Source organism: Alligator sinensis, unplaced genomic scaffold (assembly GCF_000455745.1).
Source record: "Alligator sinensis unplaced genomic scaffold, ASM45574v1 scaffold612_2, whole genome shotgun sequence".
Classification (NCBI taxonomy): Eukaryota; Metazoa; Chordata; order Crocodylia; family Alligatoridae; genus Alligator; species Alligator sinensis.
The window spans coordinates 2,028,147-2,042,736 of record NW_005842085.1 but is presented as its reverse complement, the minus strand read 5'-3'; the positions used below and the strand labels follow the sequence as shown (position 1 = coordinate 2,042,736).

The 14,590-nt window shown below is 41.1% G+C and overlaps 1 protein-coding gene across 1 annotated transcript in view; it reads right to left on the bottom strand.

Moving 5' to 3' along the window:
• The window catches only part of RP1 (RP1, axonemal microtubule associated), a 306,042-nt gene that overhangs the window by 166,557 nt on the left and 124,895 nt on the right, over positions 1-14,590 (bottom strand). The window lies entirely within an intron of this gene.

Genomic DNA, 14,590 nt, shown 5'->3' with positions numbered 1-14,590 from the left:
TGAGATGCATCTGTGGATGCATGACAAGGTACGGTTGGCCTTCCTAACTGCGTCCCCACACTGTTGGCCCATGTTCATTCTGGCATCAATAATGACTCCAAGATCTTTTTCTGCCTCTGCACTGACAAGAAGGGAGTTTCCCCAGCCTGTAGGTATGCTGCTGGTTCTTCCTCCCCAGGTGCAGTACCTTGCACTTGTCAGTGTTGAAACCCATCCTGTTCTCATCCACCCACCCCTGTAACCTGTCTAGGTCTGCTTGCAGCCTATTCCTCCCTTCTAGCATGCCCACTTCCCACACATCTTAGTGTTATCTGCAAATTTGAACAGGGTGCTTTTTACCCCCTCGTCCAAGTTGCTGATGAAGATGTTGAACAGTGTGGGCCCGAGGACCGAGCCCTGCAGAACCCCACTGCCCACATCCCTCCAGGTCAAAAATGACCCATCCACCACCACTCTCTGGGTGTGGTCCTCCAGCCAATTAATGACCCATTTGATTGTGTAGGTGACAACGCCACAGTCCCCTAGTTTTTTAATGACAATGGGGTGAGAGTCAGCGTCGAAGGCCTTCCTAAAGTCCAGAAAGACTACGTCCACTGCTACCCCTGCATCTAAGGATTTTGTGACCTGGTCATAGAAGGCCACCAGGTTGGTCTGACAGGACCTGCCTCTAATGAACCCATGTTGGTTGCCCCTAAGCATAACCTCCCCTGCTGGCCCCTCACGGACATGCACCAGGATAATTCTCTCAAAAAGCTTACCCAGGATCGAGGTAAGATTAACTGGCCTATAGTTTCCTGGGTCCTCCTTCCTTCTTTTTTTGAAAATGGGAACCACATTGGTCCTTTTCCAGTCCTCTGGCACCACACCAGAGCATCAAGAGTGCTCGTAAAGCTATGCCAGGGGTCCTGCAATGACCTCCGCTAATTCCCGCAACACTCTGGGGTGGAGATCGTCAGGACCAGCCGATTTAAATATGTCCAGTCTCTCCAGAAGTTCCCTGACTAGATCCTCACTGACCCTAGGTCTGGGTGCGCCTCCCCTGGGGCCTATGGAGGTCCCGTTTTTGGGTGGGGGGGGGCACGACCCGGTCCCTGCTCAGGAAAATGGAGACAAAGAAATTGTTAAATAGGTTAGCCTTGTCATCTGGTGTGATGACCGGATTTCTTAGCATGTCTTGCAGAGGCCCCACATTACCCAGTACCTTCTTTTTACTCCCTATGTATTTAAAAAAGGACTTCTTGTTGTCCTTGATCCAGATAACTAGTCCCAGTTCCACCTCCACCTTGACCTTTCTGACCACCCCCCTGCAGCCCCGAGCAACTGCGGTATAGTCCTCCCTGGTGATGGCCCCTCCCTTCCATTGGATATACACCTCCCTTTTAGCCATGAGACGTTCCCGTCTCCGGGCTAAATAGACCCAGTCCACTCAGCCTCTCCTCATAAGTCATACTCCCCAACCCCCAAACCATTTTTGTTGGTCTCCGCTGGACTCTCTCCAACTTGTCCACATCCTTTCTATAGTGAGGGGCCCAAAACTGGACACAGTACTCCAGATGTGGCCTGACCAGTGCAGAATAGAGGGGAATAATTACTTCCCTCAATCTGCTGGCAGTGTTCCTACTAGTGCAGCCCATGTTGTTAGCCTTCTTGGCAGCAAGGGCACATTGCTGACTCATAACCAGTTTACTGTCCACCATAACCCTCAGCTCCTTTTCTGTAGAGCTGCTACATAGCCAGTCAGTCCCCAGCCTGTAACAGTTCATGGGACTCTTCTATCCTAAGTGCAGGACTTTGCACTTGTCCTTGTTGAACCTCATGAGATTTTTTTTGGCTGGATCCTCCAATTTGTCCAGATCACTCTGAATCCTAGCCCTATGCTCCAGTGTATCTACAACACCCGCCAGCTTGGTGAGAATAACAAATCTGCAAATTTTGCTAAATACCTGGCCACAAGGACATGAAAAGGAAAGGAATGGGTAGAGGTAGGAGGGCTGACCAAGGGAAAAAGTAGCAATGGTATAATATGCAAGAAAGGGAGCAAGTAAATGCCGAGGTCTCTTCAACATACTCTCCAATACTGAGTAAATGGCTCAAGTAATCAGACAAACATGATCAAAAGGAGCTGCAATGCATATCAAGGTTTGGAAGGCATTCAGAAGGCAGAAATCAGAGTCCATTCCAGGTGCAAATAGCACTGTTAAATAGCACTAGAAGATGATGCTGGAAGTGTCTGATTCCACTAAAGTTCAGTTAGCCTCACAAGACTGTATTTCTATCTTCTTATATTCTTCTCAGCCATCCTTAACATTCAGACTGGAACATAAGTGGCCTCAGCTTAGCCAAAACAATAGAGTTGCACCCACGTATGCCAGCTATGAATTGGGCCTACAGAGTTGGGAAGCAAACAAATATATTGGACTTGACAGGACAGAACAACATACAAAATCTCTATCCAGCATATCCACAATGGATTGGATATGTTGGAACTTCTTCATATGGTTCCCTAATACACACATACATGCACACACAGCAGTCAGAGATAATCACACACTTTCAAAATAGAAAGGATTTTTAAAGAATAAAATTAATTAAAAAAGTTCACAATATTGCTAAACTAAACCCGTGCTTAATTTTCTTTCCACTTTTTATAAATAATGTAAATGCATGTGTGCGCCAAGAAAGTCATGTTTGTGGAATTAAGGCAGGGCTGTTAATGGCAGACAGGGAATCAGTTATATACAATGTTCTGACAGGATAAACAAAAACATTATAGGTTGATTCCTGGCTACTGTTGTAGTTTGAGCTTGGATCAATTTATCTTGCTGTCAGATCAGATATCATGTTGGTCTCTCAGTGGTATTGACTCACTAAAATGTTGCTGTTTGCCAACTGGAATGCTGTCAAACATATGTCAGAGTTAGCTCTTGCAGTGCAATGCAGATGAAAATACTCTCACAATCACACTGTACTGCTAACAATTTCTTGCCCTACCATAAGCATCACATCTTGAATTTCCTCTTTTATTTTCAGCATTGACCCAACCATGTTGAATCACTGAACAAGTCAAATGTAAGCTGGCATTTACAAATCTATGTTCACATCCAGAACATTTCACACATTGTGGTAGAAAAAAGTTGACTTGTTCCCTAGTAACCAAAATGCTTATGAAAACTCTTATTGGCTAGGTACAGACAGTCAAAAAGCCCAAGGCTGAATCAATTCAATCTTTGCAAGTTAGCCTAAACTGCACAGATTGAAATGATAAACAAATGAACAGACATTCACTTTTGATTCTGGAAATTCAGCCACATGCTTGTTGTGGCTCAGGACAGAATCTGAGAGATGCTAGAGCATGCCTCCCTGCTCAGCTGGAGCAGAAAGTTTGGGCCATGGCTAACCTGCCCACCCTGTGAGGTGGGGCTTGCCAGGGAGGTGTAAAGCATCCTGGGATTCTGTGGGACTATGAGTTAACTTGAATCTGGAGGGGATCTGGCACAGAGTTCAATAAACCAATTTAACCTAAATCAGATCTGAGACTATGTCCATCCAGGTTTATCTGAAACTAGTTTTGGGCATTTTGAAAGCAGTTTATGTGCACTTAACTTCTGTTGCATTACAGATTTGAACTACTTTCCAATCACTTATACCAGTTTATGTGCAATTTCTGTCCCTAGCCCTAGCCTTTCTGTTATGGCCCAATGGCTGCAAAAACAACAGCCAGTGTTATATGGAATTTGTCTTCCTGGCAAAAATGCAATAAATGGTGTGGCAGAGAAGAAAGACTGGGTCTTGTGGTTAAAACTCTGTGCTGGGAGTCAGGCAATCTGGGTCCATTGCTGGCTCTGCTTCAGACTTTTGAGAAGCCTTAAACAATTTACAATCCCCCTATGCCTTAGTTTCTCAACTCTACAGTTTAATAATCCCGTAAGGATATTACACATTTCTTGATGCACTTGGAAATTCTCCAATTTCAAATCTAAGCTATTATTATTCAGGAGGACTCCAATATATTCACCTTGTTTGAATTTAGCTCAGGCCAAGTTCTGATTCCCCATAATTTGAATGACAGAACGGGAATAATGGATTCTAATTCTCCCAAATGACTTCTGCAAATCAAGTGTCATTGCTCAAGGATAAGGTAATGTCAGTAACAGTTATCTAGTCGCCCTTAGACACATATGTGAAACTCCTGCTGTTGACAGCCATGGAAGTTACATAGCCACAGTAAGGGAATATATCCTTACTGATCTGATCGCACACACCGCTGATGGGAACAGCTATGGGCAATAAAATGGCCCCACAGTATGCCAACCTTTTTATGAGTCACCTGGAAGAAGACTTCCTCAAGAACTGCACCATCAAACCCTTGCTATACTTAAGATACACTGATGATATCTTCATCATTTGGACTGAAAACCTGCAATCTCTGATTGAGTTCCATCAGAAATTCAACAATCACCATCCCTCCATCTGACTTTCTCTAGAATACTCCAGCACCAACATCTCCTTTTTAGACACAATGATCAGTATCCAGAAGGGTAAAATACAGACCACAGTATACAAGAAACCCACAGACCAACATACATATCTGCACAGAACCAGCAATCACCCGAAACACACCAAAAAAGCTGTGATATACAGCCAAGCCCTCAGATACCACCACATCTGTACTGAAGAGAACACCCAGGATTGCCACCTCACCAATCTTAAAAAGGCTTTCACCCAGCAAGGACACTCGTCCAGAGAGATAGATCGCACGTTTGAAAGAGCCACCCGGATACCACGTGAAGAACTGCTGCAGTACAGAAGAAAAACACCCACAAATTGCACACCGCTGGTTATGACATATCACCCCTCCCTTGAACCTGTACAGAAAATCCTCAAAAAATTGCAACCCATACTAGAAAGAGACCCTATTCTTAAAAAGATCTTCCCAGAGCCACCCATCCTAGCCTTCAGACAAGCACCGAACCTCGCTAACCTCATCACCAGAAGCAAACTTCCTCAAGCCCAGAACACACCAAAAGGATCCAGACGGTGCCATGACAAGAAATGCAAAACCTGCCAACACATCTCCACCACCCCCACTATTACTACACCCCACAACAGAGCCATCAGCATCCCTGGATCTTACAGCTGCACCTCCAGAAATGTAACATATCTCATCCAATGCACCAAATGCCCTGATGGAAAATACGTAGGAGAGACCAAACAACAACTGCGCACCAGAATGAACGCACACCGGAAATCCATCAAAGACAGAAACACCCAATTACCGGTGGGGGCACATTTCTCACAGGAGGGCCACTCTCTCTCCAATCTCTCAGTCCTGATCCTCAAGGGAAATTTACACAACACTTCCCAGAGACGAGCCTATGAGCTCCATTTCATCAACCTGCTGGATACTAGAGATCAGGGACTAAACATAGACACTGGATTTTTGATACATTATAATCTGCCTGGCAACTGACACCCCAGCCCAGCCCAGCCCCTGGCTTCTTTACTTGCCATTCCATCCAGGAAGAGCACACACCAACTGCTGAAACTTCCTTAGCCTGACGAAGGGTTTTTGAACTCGAAAGCTTGCTTAATAACTATTCTCCAACTATTTGGGTTGGTCTAATAAAAGATATCAAATTCACCCAAGGAACCTTGTCTCCTTACTGACCTGTAACCTTCGACTCATCTAGTTTTATGTACATCAATTAAAAGACAGACATTATACAATAAAGGAAAACCCCACTTCACAGTATTCATCTTCTGCAGTCACCCAATGCAGACAAGAAATGAGGTCGTAAGGAGGCATGAAATGGGCAATGTTGAGGGTCTTTTAAAGCTCATAAAAGTGTTGAGATAACAGAACTGGAGTGGGACTAGATTTCAGTATTCTGGGCCAAAGAGGTGGCCAAACGAATGAGCTATAAAAACTCTTTACTCCAACACAAAAACAAGGCATTTTTTGACGTTCAAAACCCAGCCTGTTAAATACATGAAAATATGTTTGCTTCTTGTGAGCTCTCCAGCTTGCAGTATAGTAGAGGTTGCATTGGGATGCAAATCCAAACTTCATGTAAATTTTGTTAGAGAAGGATTTGTTTGTATGAATCTGGGATTTTAGTCTGGGCTATAACAGTGAAGTGTTAAGCAAGCTCACCAAATCCAAGCGTGCTCAGATTCAGAGAGCTAGGAGTCTCGTTTTTGGATTAAATATCCAAAGGTAATCAGATCATCTGAATTTCTTAGGAGTTGCCTATTAGCAGGTATAATAAAAAGTGCTAAATGAGCTTCCCACCATATAATTTTACCAAAAAAACTTGAATCTTTATTTAAAGCTCCCCTGCCTTTTCAATTCTGAAACACTATTAAGTACAGACTGCCAATTCTGTTAATTTATGGTAAATTTTGAGGAGTTCTGAAGGAGGGGTGCAGCTTAAATTTCTGCAGTCCCCGTTTATGAGAGACATAGTCAGCATTTACTAACCTTAACAGCATTGCCATCAGTGCAGTGACAGGAAAAATCCATTCTCTTTACAATATTTTTCTTGAGTGTAACAGACAGTAAGTATATTTACTTATCCATCTGTGTTGATGTTCATTATATCTTTAAAAAGTATTTTTAGTAAAATTACATACTTTGCCATTGACCTGGGCATGAGCAATTTTGGCCTGGTACTTTTGTGAAAGTGAAACTTCCTCATACAGCTTATATTAAAAAAATGGCCATAAGTACTTATTGTGGCCTGAGCTTATGAATCAAGTTTGCTTTCTTAAGGGGGTGCAAAGACATTATCTATAAAGTACTAGGTTTCAAAATAACTTGCAGAGATGTCCCTTTCATGGTATGCCCATGATATTGTCATTGGTGTCAACAGGGCCTGTTCTTGTATAAAAAAGCAGAACTGATTCCATAACATCTTAATAAGTCAAATTGAAATCAAGGAACTCTTATTTCAAGAGGAACTTTCTTAGTAGCAAGATAGAAGAGAAAGCAAAATTGTATCACTAGTTTTCTGCCATACATAAAGTTTTTGTAACCTGTCTGCCTTAAACTCAGGTATTGGGTAAAGGGCAACATTCAGATGAGGTAGCTCTCCAGGCAAAATCCATCCCTGGTGTAATTCCACTGAAGTCACAGTGCTTAATACAACTGCTAGAGGCTAAGCTTGACAACCAGTTGATGAATTTCCCATAAGTCCACATGATCAACAGGATTTCAGGGAGCTCGTATGTAATGGCTGAATTCCCAAAAGTAACAGATTCACTGAGTACACTAACTTACCTCCTGAGCCCCTGCAAATAATGAAAAAATCTAAGAGAACCAAAAGTATTTCCATGCTGTGAGGCTGAAGCTGGTATGCAATGCTAGAGATATTATATCTAATGTACCACCAAAACCACCCAGGGTCTAGCCATGATGCTTGTATTTTCCAGGTGTCTGAACCCAGCCAGATCCTTGAATTGTAGCCAACAAATTTGGCACTGCTTAACATTAACTATAGAATTCGAAGATGTTGTAGCCAGTCAAACAGAGAGACTCTAAGTAGAGAGGATATATATTTATAAGGAATTAAATTAACCCTACCTAAGAATCAATTTGTAATTTCTTCTAAGTTTATACAAACCTTGACCCTAAAAATAGGTCAGGTAACAGATACTGGAATAACTGTCACAATATTGTAGGACACTTAAGCATTGGCTAACTTTCTCCTGCAACCCTATCAGCCTCTTTTCAAGTCTTTTGTGAGTCCAAGAGAACTCCCACTCCTTCCATTCCTGTACCTTCTAGCAGTACCCCGATCTATATCCCCTAAAACAGACAGCCACAATCTGCTACCCACAAAATTAAAAAGCATAGGTCACATCATGACCACCTTTTAAGCATTAAATATGGCAAAAGTGGGAGGAAGGAGGATGTTTTCTGCTAGTATGGTCAGAGAAAGTTACCTCAGAAATGACGCTACTTCACTGGAAATGCTGTTTCAATTTTACCTCATTGTGAGTTATGCTAATATTCAAGCGAGTCCTAGGAAATTTATCAGTATCCAAGACTAGGATATTGGTTGATAGGCATAAGCACAGACCCAAGATCATTTAAAACCCACTTTTGTGAATTCTCTGAATGGCTGTTCCCTGAATGGGAACGAGGATGTCCCATGAGGTTTGGGCCTTTTCTAAGTCCTCACCATATACAGCCATACATCTACCATTAAAACAGCCTTGATTCACAGATGAAGAACAGTAGGCAGAATCTGAAACTAAGCAAGACAGCCCTTAGGCTGGTATTGTTCTTTAAAATACTTTGAAGAGGCTGAAGCCACACTGCAGTCTCCTTTAGTAGAAGGTATACCTCCAGAGGCGGTCAATTTAGATCAGCATGTAGACATGCTCTGACCTTACAGCATCTGCGAGTAATACTTTTTATCATTTCCATTTGACCAGCAAAAACTGTCCCACCCTGGATAATGAGCTGACCTCAGTGACACATTCTTAGTACATCTTGTCTGGACAACAGCAATATGGTACACCTGAGTCCTTTAAAAACTCCAGCTAATATAGAATGCTGCAATATAATACCTGCAAGCATATTACTTCAACAAATTACCTTAACTGTGAGCATATCAAGCCTGTCCTCTGCTCCCTCTCCTGTATTTCTATGAATATGCTGTTAAGTTCAAAGTCTTAGATCTTATCTTCAAGGCAGTCAATGGCATAGCGCCCTCTAAAGCTCTGGTATACAAACCATGGTCAACAACTCAATACCTCGAGCACATGGCACTTTCTGACACAAGGATAAAGCTCACCTGAACAGAAGACAGAGCAGCTAAGGAGGCTGGTTCAAGACTTCAGAACAAACCCCTTATGTGAGCTAGGGATCACAGACTGCTCCACCTTTTGCTCCAACTTCAAGGTGCACTTTTTTCATCTTGTTCTCTTCACTGTATACACTGCTATGGTGCTCATAAACACCCTTCTCCAAAAAAATTAAACTGTAACAAAAAAAAGAGACTACTAAAGAAAGAACCAGAATAGAATGGCCTAGAAGGAAGGGCAAAAACAGAGTGGAGTAGAGGGCTAAGGCATATCATTATTGATTCTTCCATGTTCTTGAGAGCTCCTTGAGAAGCACTTCCAATCCTACTGTTTCCCATATGCCAAAGTCAGAACTGATCTCTCACATGCTTGCTAGCAGCAGAAGGGGGCTCCCTCAAGACCGCTTCACTGCCTCTTTTCTGGGTTTAGCATGTTCAGTGTGGGAGTAAGTAGACTATAGCCCAATCCTTGAAAACTAGTATGCTGTATTTGGTACAGGACCAATTGGGGCTGGTAGTTTTATACTGATTTTATACCCCTAATCATGGTGGGAAGCAAGGTCTAGCTTTCTGCTGGACAAATATGGTCTTAACTCTTTGAAGGTGTATCCAACTGTCCTTGGCCCTAAAAGAACTATTTTAACAACCAGGGAGAGCTGTAGCATTGCAGTACTTGAGTCATGCCCTATTTCCTGGCCCTGCTTGTGTCCTTTTTAAAAAAAACAAACCATATTGGCTAGTTTTTCTTTACCATATAGATTTTTAATTATTGGAAATCATGAAGATAATGTAAATCTGTGGCATAAGGATGAAAGATAAGCAATGAAAGAAATGAATAATTCTTACCCATCAGCCTAGATGACCTACATATTGGTAACTGATGGCTATTTCACTCTTTTGAATCATCCTTAGAGAATGAGGATATGTAAACTGAATGAAACCCAAATTAAAAAGAAGTAACAAAAAAACCTCACTGATAAATTCAGTGTGTATGAAATAATATAATGTGCACCTTATGAAAAGAACAGAATTATTTACCAATGCATCATTAGTAACTGGAAGGAAAAATTCTGAATTTTATATTTTGCTATAATTTATAAAGACAGCTTAATAATTATTAAAGTTTAGTAACAAATGCTACTGCAGCCATTGATAAAGTCTGCATTTATTATTTGTGGTTACTGCTAAAATCTGGCACTTTAAAACTGTTTCTATGCGTTGTAGCAGAGTCTCTTCACAGTAAAACAGAAGGTTCTATCTGCCATAAATGGAGAGGGAAGGATTATTACAGCCCAAGTCACAAAAGTCGGACCAGAGTTCGATCCACATTTTGAATTCTCCCCAAGACTAGGATTATTATACACTTGCCAATGTGTTCAGTACTGTCAAGGCCAATGCTACCCCAAAGAGCTTGCACTCTAACCTGCTGAAGAAAACAGGATAAGCATCATGGTGAAACCCTTCTTAGGCAGGGGCCAGATTCTCCCATCTGTAATAAAATAAAGCAGTACCTTATTTTGACAGCAGACCTACCAGCTTAGATGCTCAACTAGTGTTAATCAGTGTAGTGCCGTGGAAAGTCAGCATTACTAGGAAGGTCAGAATATGGCACCAACCTGTGAGCTAGATACAGCTTGATTTAATAAAGCTAATAAGCTAACATTCCTGTGACTATCTCACTTTGGAAAGGGGGCAGAAATAATGTCCGTTACCTAACTTAGAAGAAATCATATAAAGAACAACTTTTTTCTAGCAGTGAGTTCTAGTAAGAGAAACCTCACCAGCTATGAAAGCACTAGAACCATTGGCTATAAATTAATAAGGAAATTAAAGTTTAGTTGCTCAATAGTACCAGCATTTGGGGAAAAAGTTTGAAGACTGTGTAGAGACATCAGAAGTGAACATAGGAAAGCATATTAAAATTATGAACCTGGCTATAATTTTCAGCAGATCAACATTCATTATTAGATGAAAAATTAAATCTCCACAGAAAAATCATTCACAGAAAATCACATCTGAATAATGCCAGAGGCAGAAAACCATACCCTAGAAGTACAGACTCTTTTAACTCAAGGAGAATTTTCCAAAGACACTCAGGAAAAATATATTCTTACAGAGTGAATATGCCAGGCAGAGCAAATACAGCAGTTATAAATTTCTACCTCTTAGCCTATGCCTGGAAAAAAAAAATCAGTAAGCAATGACATCAAATGTGGCATAGTTAGCAAACAGCTACCTTGTGTACCTAGAATTTCAGACTCCAGGCAAAAATAAGAATTATCATCATTAAAAGACAATAAGATGCCACAACCTATTAACTTAATCTGTTGCAAGTGAAGGACCTAATTTCATTCACAGAGGTTAGACAAATGACACGTTTGCACCGGTGAAATCAGTCTGTACACCAGTGTGTGTGTGTGTGTGTGTGTATATATATATATATATATATAAAGAAATGGATACATGACATACAATCCCTACACCAGCATAATTTACTTGGATGCAGAAAGAGTTACTCTGGTATAAATCAGGTATAAAACTCAATCAGCATAATTTATTTATGGGGAAAATATCAGAGGTATAACAATACTGATGTAAATTACTTGAATTTAGTATAGTGTTACCCTGGGATGAATTACGGGTAATATTAAAATGATGTCTGTTTGTCTCCTCTGGATCCCAGCATAATTTGCTTGGCTGTACAAAACTGATGTCAAGTACAGTAATGTAAGCATGTCACATATCCAGGTCCCTTTGTAAGCAGGAGTCAGAAGAACCAAAGTTAGGCAAGTTGTTCTCCTGGCCAAAACCCATGTAAGTGACATTAGACTCCACATAAATAAGCTACAGAGAAAATGTTCAGACATTCTGCAAAAGACACCAGTTCATAGCAGGTTAACCTTGCTACCTGCAAGCTTATTATAATCTTGATTATTGTCAGGATAATTCTTTCCTGTTGTGAACTATATCCCAGCTTTAATTTGGGCTTTTATTTCTCTTTCTGTGCGACTTGTGGCAATCTCCCTGCCACACTTCGTGGTATCAACTGAAATTAAGGGGATGTTTGAAAAAATAATGTTATTTTGATTGTCCTGTGTCAGACGCTTTGTTTGTATTTTATTTTTCCTTTAAGTCTAATGAACATCTCTTATGGCTTTGAGCATGAGAGTTTATAAGAAGAAAAAAAAAACATAGAGGCTCTCTGATTTCAGCTGGAGATGTAGCTCTTTATAGGCTACACATGACACATCTAACAAAGAGCTGAATCCTGACCCTTCTGAGTTCAGTGAGAATTTGGCTGTTGATTTCAATGCATCTAGGGTCTCCCCTAATGCATTTAACAGACACAATGAGAAATATCATCAAGAAATAGAAACAGCATCCTACTCGCCAATAATTCCAGATTCTTTGGCTGCTCACAAGTGATACTAAATTATTACATGATATTCTTAGGATGTTGTACAGGTGGGTGCCTTGCAACACTGTATACTACTAACAAAGTACAAAACTGTGTTGGAGAGCAGGGATTTCTGCCTTTTAGCTTAATAATGATCAATTGGGTTATTAAAGCAGTCAGTTAAGATTATGAAACAAAATCAGCTTGGGAAAGTTGAGGGAAAGTCCTCATCATCCATCAACAGCAACTGAAAACTAGATGAAGAATTCTTATAAGAAGGGATGGAGAGTTTTCTTGCTGGTTTTCATTGTACGCTGGAGAGACGCTACCTCCAGTGACACTTTAAAATGCCTGATTTCCAACTTATACAAAGTGTGCTGCCACACTTGAATATTCAAATGGGTATAAACTATGCTTTTAACCCCAGATTCTATTTCACATATTAGGTATATAAGCGGACATAAGCACCTAAGTATGATTCTATTCCATGGTGCTTGACTCAGTTAAAAACAGTTAATACAAAATATTGTTAGTTCTTCTCCTTCTCACTGCTTTTTTGTGACTTAAAATTAAGGATGATAATGATGTTTTACAAAGGTAGACACATTAATTGCATTCTAAGGATTTAAATCACATTTAAGTGCTCAGATACACTTAGATGCCTAAGAGATGGAATAGAATCTGGCACTTCACATAAATGGGAACAGGTGAGCAAGCCTGTATTCAGGCACTGGGTCTGGTTAAAGAGCATGGAGGAACAGGCTGATGCCTTCACATGGGATTCATTTGGGGAAAGAGCATGCACTCCTTCACAAGGAGCTGGTCACCTCCATTTAATTGACTGATATCAAGTTATTTGTAAGTGGCCTTAGCCAAACTTTTAGAGGTCTTTTAGAGGTATCCTGTTGGCTACTGTTGGCTTATATTCAGTTTATGGTCTATTGGTCTTTTTCTTACTTTTGGCATGCTTGTAGAAATCACTTTTTTGCCTTTTATGTCCCTTGCAGCTATGTTTCAAATTGTACCTTGGCTTTTCTAATTTTTCCCTGCATGCCCATGTGATATTCTAATACTCTTCCCTAGTACTATGACAAAGTTTCCACTCTTATGGGATTCGTTTTTGAGTTTCAACTCATTGAACAGATTGCTATTTAGCCGGGCTGTTGTAGAACAATGAGGCTAAGGACCTCTTCTTGTTTGTTCCCCATACTTTTCACATTAGCATATAAACATTAATATCAGTATTAACATTCAGAATTTTGATTAACATCCTAGTTCTGACATCACATACAACATTTTCATATGACTAGCTCTTAATTGACTCTATTGAGTTACTTCCAATTCGCACCCACATCAAAGATGGACCAGCTCTGTGTTGCTCCCTCATCAGCACACAACTGGGAGAATGTACTTTAAGTAACTTTGCACTTTCAGCTGAAAAGCACATGTTTACAAAGAAACCTTTTTTTTTAAATTGTATCTACCAATTGGTCCTCCATTATCTGCATACTGTGTCATATATAATGATGTCAATTTTAGGCACAGCTCTAATCAAAAGGATACTGGCCATGTCTACATAAAATGCTACATAAGTCATTTGGTTCTTGCATACACAACTAATAAATGACTCTTCAATCTCTTCATCAGTGACTCGGACGAGGGAGTGAAGTGTACTCTGTCCAAGTTTGCAGATGACACAAAAATGTGGGGAGAAGTAGACATGCCGGAGGGCAGGGAACAACTACAAGCATACCTGGACAGGTTGGACAAATGGGCAGAAAACAACAGAATGCAATTCAACAAGGAGAAATGCAAAGTGCTGCACCTAGGGAGGAAAAATGTCCAGCATACCTATTGCCTAGGAAATGACCTGCTTGGTGGAACAGAAGCGGAAAGGGATCTTGGAGTCCTAGCGGACTCCAGGATGAACAGGAGTCGTCAGTGTGACGAAGCCATCAGAAAAGCTAATGGCACTTTATCGTGCATCAGCAGATGCATGACGAACAGATCCAAGGAGGTGATACTTCCCCTCTATCAGGCACTGGTCAAACCGCAGTTGGAATACTGTGTTCAATTTTGGGCGCCACACTTCAAGAGAGATGTGGATAACCTGGAGAGGGTCCAGAGAAGGGCCACTCGTATGGTTAAGGACTTGCAGGCCAAGACCTATGAAGAAAGACTGGGGCACCTGGACCTCTTCAGCCTCCGCAAGAGAAGGTTGAGAGGCGACCTTGTGGCTGCCTATAAGTTCATCACGGGGGCACAGAAGGGAATTGGTGAGGTTTTATTCACCAAGGCACCCCCGGGGGTTACAAGAAATAATGGCCACAAGCTAGCAGAGAGCAAATTTAGACTAGACATTAGGAAGAACTTCTTCACAGTT